The sequence below is a fragment of the Alligator sinensis genome, unplaced genomic scaffold (assembly GCF_000455745.1).
Source record: "Alligator sinensis unplaced genomic scaffold, ASM45574v1 scaffold117_1, whole genome shotgun sequence".
Lineage (NCBI taxonomy): Eukaryota > Metazoa > Chordata > Crocodylia > Alligatoridae > Alligator > Alligator sinensis.
Genome location: NW_005841855.1, coordinates 4,413,783 through 4,420,792, shown reverse-complemented (window position 1 = coordinate 4,420,792; position 7,010 = coordinate 4,413,783). Strand labels below are relative to the sequence as shown.

The 7,010-nt window shown below is 42.9% G+C and overlaps 1 long non-coding RNA gene across 1 annotated transcript in view; it reads right to left on the bottom strand.

Moving 5' to 3' along the window:
- Positions 1-2,963: 2,963 nt before the first annotated feature.
- Positions 2,964-7,010, bottom strand: part of LOC102385569 — a 74,530-nt gene continuing 70,483 nt past the window's right edge. Inside the window, exons 2-3 of the long non-coding RNA XR_322962.1 lie at positions 3,684-3,944; positions 2,964-3,146 (exon numbers count right to left, since the gene is read on the bottom strand). This is a non-coding gene — a long non-coding RNA (uncharacterized LOC102385569). The remainder of the gene's footprint in view (positions 3,147-3,683; positions 3,945-7,010) is intronic.

Below are 7,010 nucleotides of genomic sequence, written 5' to 3'. Positions count from 1 at the left end.
TCCCCCTCTATGTGACATTGGTCAGGCCACAGTTGGAGTACTGCGTCCAGTACTGGGTGCCAGACTTTAAAAAGGATGTGCCCAGCCTGGAGAGAGTTCAGACGAGGGCCACCCATTTGGTGAGTGGGCAGCACGACAGGCCCTATGAGGAGAGACTGAGGGACCTGAACCTATTCAGCCTCGGCAAGAGGAGGCCGAGGGGGGAGCTGGTGGCTGCCTACAAACTCATCAGGGGAGATCATCAGCAAATAGGAAGAGCCCTATTCTCCCCAACACCACCTGGGGTGACGAGGAACAATGGTAATAAGCTGATGGAGAATAGGTTTAAGTTAGAGATCAGAAGGCAATATTTTACAGTTAGGGTGGCCAGAATCTGGAACGGAACCAACTTCATAGGGAAGTGGTCATCACCCTTACCTTTGGGCAAATTCAAAAAGAGGTTAGATGATCACCTGTCTGGGGTCTTGTGAACCCAGCATTCATTCCTGCCTGTGGCAGGGGGTCAGGGTAGATGATCTGATCAGGTCCCTCCTGACCCCAGCTACTAGGAAACTATGAAACATATAACTCTGTGAGCACAATAGGAAACAGATTGCATAACTAGGAACAAAAAATGATCCTTTCTGACAAAAAATGGATCTCTAACAACTTCCTCTGTATCCCCCCCCCAAAAAATGTAGACACCCTTTTACTCTCAAATAGATAGTGCGAGTATGTGTGTACCAGGCCTGTGCAAATAGGGAAGTATTCGATTCAGATTCGGTTGATTTGAATGACAGTAATTCTATTTGGTGATTCAAATCACTGTCCCCATTTCATTCAGCTGATTCAGAATCAGAGATTCTGCACTGATTTGGAGATTCAGATTGGCTGGGTAGAGGCAGGCACAGCCACGTGCCTGCAGGTTCTCCTCTGGCTCCTCTGGCTGTGCCTACCACTTCCCAGTCAGGGGGAGCTGTGGGAGAAGTTCCCATGGCTGCCCTACCTGGCCCCAGCCTCCCAGCCCTTAAAATAAAAATAAAAGCAAAAAAAAAAAGCTGTACACTCACCGGCTGCAGCAGTGGGGATCAGGGCCTCTGAGGACTCATAGCAGAGTGCCCCCTGCACAGCACGAGGCAGTGGAGGGCAGTGGGGATCGCTCCTCTGCCTGGTACCTGTGTGGCAGCTGCTCCATGGTGCAGGTGCAGCACGGCTCAGCAGGGCACCGTGTGCAGTCTGGGAGCTGAGACCACTGGGGCTGAGTGGTGCTGGGCTCCAGCTGACTGCTGGAGCTGTCCCAGCTCACAGACAGCACGCGGCACCCTGCTGAGCCACACTGCACCCACGCAATGAGACAGCTGCGGGTGCAAAGTGGAGGGGTGGGCGATCCCCATGCCCCCCCACTCCTCCTGCTCTGTGCTCCATGGAGAGGCTCTGCCACAAGCCTTCAGAGGCCCTGATTGCTGCTGCCAGAGCCGGTGAGCGTGGGCTTTTTTTTTGTTTTGTTTTTGTTTTTAAGTGCTGGGAGCCAGGGCTGGGCAGGGGATGGGGCCAGGCTGGTCAGCCATGGGGGCTTCTCCCTTGTACCTGCCTCTGCCCCAGCAGGGGGAGCCATGGGAGAAGCCTCCATGGCTGCCCTGCCCAGCCCCATCCCGTGCCTGGCCTGCCCAGCACGGAGGAGGGGGTGCACAATGTAGGTGTGGCTCACTCCAGGTGACAGTAGGACATAACCCCCGTTCCCAGTGCCGCCATACCTACATCAGCACTGAGAGCAGGGTCTCTGTCCTGCTGCTGCTTGCCAGCTGGTACAGGGATGTGGGCAGCCAGCTGGTACAGAAGAGTGCAGGATGCAGGCGTGACAGTGCTCGGAGCGGGGGCTATGCCCTGGTGCTGCTTGCTTAGCCAGCACTGGGGGATGGCAGGGACACGATCCAAACATAGCCCCTGCTCCCAGCACTACTGTTTCTGCATCAGCACTGGGAGCGAGGGCTCTGCCCTGCTGCCACTTGCCAGCCAGCGTGGAATGGGGCGCAGGATGCAGGTGCGCAGTGCTGGGAGCGGGGGCTCTGCCCTGCTGTTGCTTGCCCCCTTAAGCGTGGAGCAAGCCATGCCCAAACCCTCCCACCCCTGCTCTGGCTGGGCAAGTGGCAGCAGGGCAGAGCCCCCACTCTCAGCACTGCCGTGCCCACATCCTAATCCCTCCTGAATAAAGCTTGCCCCACCCCAGCTGGGCAGCTTGTCCCAGCCCCAGCCCCAATCCCTCTTTCCCCCCTGCCCCTTCTCTCCCCACTCCCCCAACCCCAACAGACTTATCAGCTGGAGGCAGCTGTCAGCTGCCTGTTTAGTCTATGGCCAAATCTCTGAAGCAGCTGAATCTATTCTAAAGCTTTTCCAAATTTTTTCGAATGCTTCAAATCTTTTTGATTCAGAGCTTTTAATTAGCCTCCCGATTCAATTCAGATTTGGAGATTCGGTCACCGAATCAGGCCAAATCTCCTCTGAATCAAATCAGCTACTGAAGCTTTGCACAGCCCTAGTGTGTACATACACAGAACTTTAATCTGATGGGCAATCTTTGAGATAATAAATATTTAATTTTAATAAAACACTGGCACCAATCTTTTTCCATTTATGGTCTTTCTCTGGATGCTACTGTCTTGTAACTTAACATCTCTTGCCACGTATCTAGAGTCCTTGGGCAGGAAGGAAGAAACAAAGCGGGGTGTGAAACTTTCAAGCAGAGTTATTTTGGTTTCAGTAGTTTTTGAAGTAACTTGTGACTTCTGTTTATTATAATTGTTGGTTTTTCCATATCAGAACTAGAATCCAAAACAAATCTGATCTCTCAGTTATACAGCATACTTTCAAGCCACAGATCTCTGTGTTCAGAAGTATTCTTTTCCAACTTAAGAAAAAATTTTATAGAAACACTTATTTTCTTGAGAAAAGTGAAATTTACATCTTAATAACCTTTTTACCTTCTGATCAAGCAGACAAGATGCTGTTCTCCCCTCCTCTTGCTGCAACACTTCATTTTTGCTTTTATTATTCATGCTGTACTATTTGTGAACTCGAAGAGTAAATGTAATCCTAAACTTGTGTGTTAGCAGCCACTCGGTGTTTTCGTGCCGCTTCATTATTATTACTTCTGTTGCTTCCAATTCTCTCTGCACAAAGCAAATAACTATTAAAAAACCCTACCTTAATAAACAGAGTACTCTCTACTCCTTTAATATTAGAATATCAATAACATCTGCATAGAACAAGGAGCAAAGGAAGATAGATCAAAAAGAAGTGGGAATCTAATAAATCAGTGTTCGTGGGGAAAATATTTTCCATAAACTTAGAGAGATGTTAGAACTCCAGAAGCATTGACATGATCCAGTTTCCACCTCGTTAGCTAATTTTAATGAAGTTTCACCCATGTGTACTGTTCTTGGAGATTTAAGTATATCCATGTGTCAACTAGGTCAGACAATGCCACTCAGCCATCTCAGAATAAAGATGTATATTCTGCAAAATTTATGACTAGTGCCAAATCAAACATGCATTTTTCTTTTCTCTTATCAACACAGTATTTTCAGAATTATATTTGAATAGATCATTAATAAGTTTCTAAAAGTAAATAATAATCAAGGATAAAAGTCAGGCCACAAATATTAAACTACAAAGGGAAAGCCCCCGATTTTACTTGTTTTTCATACCTGCTCATCTGATTGCATTTAACAATCAATTATCACCGAAGGGAGAGAAAATAGCACTGGCTCATGTACATCAGAACACCACTTAAAATGCATTCTTTTTGGGCTCCTTCAATGATGGCTGTCTTCTACTATATGAATATCTTCTAGTATCCAAGTTAGATTAAACAGTTCCATTTACTGGTTCAAACGACTGAGCTCTAAGACGAAGCGCTACAGCAATTTATATTTATGGATCCTATTTGCAATCACTCCATGGAGTCTCTGAAAAGATACAACATATCATTCCTAACCAGACAAGGAAAAGGAAATCTGTAACAAACCTTTATCACAACTCTGTTAAACTCTTTATCACAGTTAAAATAGTATGCAATCATTTATTTTACATTTTAATATACTTTTTTTCTGTTTGCATGCTTCATATTATTTAACCAAGCCCTAAACCAGCAGATTTCTTTAACTGAAATCCAAATGTTTTTTCCCTTTGATTTTCAACCATCTGGAACTCTGATGATACAAAAAGTTAAAATATTTTAGTATTTTATCTTCACAAAAGGACATTATTAGTCTAAAGCATATGATTCCTTGATGGAAAAAAAAAACAATCCTACTCTACTTCAGCTAATGCATGCCTGATAATTTACATCCACTGAAGAATATCTCACTCAATGTTTATTCATGCATATGTAAGTACAGTGGGAATTTTCTGACAAGTAAGAAAATTATGATTCATTTGAAAATGAAACTGGTCACTGGAAAAATCCAAGTTTTATGAACCTCCTGATTGGATAATGTTGAAATACCTCATCTCAATATTTTAAACGAAATGCTTTAGTTTCTAATCAGAAATGACTGCTCCAAATTGTTCATGATTTATACTAAAAGAGAAAATGAAAAAGACAAAAAGATCAAAGTTGAAACTAAACATTTTGAAACTTTTTATATAGAATATTTTGATTCTCTGTCCTGGTCTTTTTTTTTTTTTCCTTTTGTAGAGGGGAGGATGATGAAGTTCACAAAGTCCTACATAGATTTCTGGTTGCAATTTGGTATTGGAAAATAATTCTAAATCTCAAACATGCTCAGGAAAAAAGGTAATAATTTCCTACCTAACTTTCCCAGCGATGCTATTGCACAGACCAGTAAACAGAAGTTTGAGTAGCACATACAAAAGAAGGATAAAGCTCCTTTTAATTTGAAACTCTAGACTGTGGTGTGTTTAAGGCTGCAGCATAGGCTGCAATAACAGATTAGACTTGGCTAATTTATCCAGTAGATGGCAATACTGCTTATTGCATTTCTTCATGTTTAGACTGAATTTTTAAGAAAACAGGTCTGAAAAAGGTTGGAAAACATAATTTTAACTCTCTTTCATTTGCCAACATTTCACTTTCATTTAGACCAACAGTTCTCAGCCTGTCAGTTGTGTGACACCCAAGGGGACTGAGCAGTTGTCTCTGGGTCACAAACCTGCTGCTTTTCCCTGTTTGCGATATTATGCTGAAGTATATTTGCTTTGACAGATAACTAGTCTTCCTTCCAGGCCAAAAACACCCCAAGAACCATCATTCCAATTACTAAGGTGAATCTTGTGAAGAAAATAAGGCCATGCATTAAGAAAAAAGTTTAAAAAACGGATTTAGAAATTTTTTTTTTTAAATCAATGCCACTAGTTTTTTTGAAGGTCAGAAAAGTAAAAATACTTCTAGTATTTGGGCTATGAGCCAGTACTGCTATCCACTCCTGAGATACAGAGGGAGGCAAGACAAAGGAAGACAGAAATCTCCAAGTTTTACATGTTAATATCATGGTTTGATCTTTCACGTCACTTTTTCATTTTTGAGCCTATCTTTACTTTTAGTTTCACGGAGTGGCAAGAATGCACACGAGTAAAAGAAGCTAGAGAAGTGGGACGTGTACTTCCTATGTAAGTTAAACAAAGATCAGTCTGGGGCCAGGGTGTAAATCAGATCAGATCAGATCTGTATCAGATCCTCTGTTCACTAGAAACAATCTGATGAACTAATTTTTCCTATCTGTCACTCATTAATTAAGGTATTCTTCAATAGGTGTAAAAAATACCAGAACATCTTTCTTAGAAATGCAGTTATCAGAGGATTTCTGTGGACTTCTGGGTGCTTATAAAATACCAACTCATTTATGATAACGATCAATATCATAGTACATACCAAAATGATTCATAAATTTCTAGACTTCTTCCCTGTGTTCTTAAACATGTATTTCATAAAATAATTTAGTAGTGTTTTATTAATAATGACAGCTTATTACTAAGTACTCTTCTTTCATTTGCCCTTTCCCAAGCCTTTTGAGAGATCATTTTAGATAAAGATGGGGTCAGACTTCTGTCACTTGAAAGCAGTAGGAATTCCAGAACAACAGGAAAGTGACATACTTACAGAATATCATACCTTGCTGGAAAATGGGATTTTAATTTTTTTGAAATGTTATTTATGACTGGGGGGGAGGGGGGATTGTCATCTAAAATGGTCAGCCAAAGCAATCCATTCCCTAGAGAGAAAGGTCAGTGCTTTGTGAATGTGTGTAACAGGCCAAATAGCAGTTTGGGAACTGGCTGCAGAGAATGGGCAAGATAGTGGTATAAAAACTGTTCTTGCTAGTCGCACTATCTTAGTTGTCTTGTGTTTAAAGTTGCCATAATTGATTAACTGCCAAGAAGCACATCTCAGTCAATATACATGATGCCTTGTCTGGTGTTTTACAAAGTCTGTGAAAAGGAGAGGGCAAGCTAGGACCAAAGTCAACCTAAAGTGGCAGGATAAAAAAAATCAGTCAGAAGAAAGGCATGAATATATCTGGCCTTTTAATTAATAATGAAAGTATTAGACTCATTCCAAGAGTAGAGGCATAGAAGTGTCTCTTATGTACTGTATTACTAATTATTTCTAACTTCTCTTGCACCACATAATCTATTTGGATAACTACATCTCGGTACATTTAGAAAGTTATACCATAGATCAATGGTCACCAACAAGTGAATCTTGATTCACCAGTAGATCTCAGAGCTTCTTGGAGTCGATCCAAGGCTGGGGTGGGGGTGCTGAGTGCCTGCATGCAAGCACGCATGGTCCCCAAACCAGGAGGTCAATCCATGGGGGAGAGAAAGGGTGGGGGATAGATCAAGGCCCCTGTGGTGAGGAACAGGGTCAGAGACAAGAGCAGGGGTAAGTTGAATGGGGTCCTGGCCAGGGTGGGACGTAGCTGCTGAGGAGCTGCACCCCCAAATAATTTTCTCTCCCTCTCCCTTGATCTGCCCCACCTTCCTTTCCCACAGACTTACCTGCTAGGTGG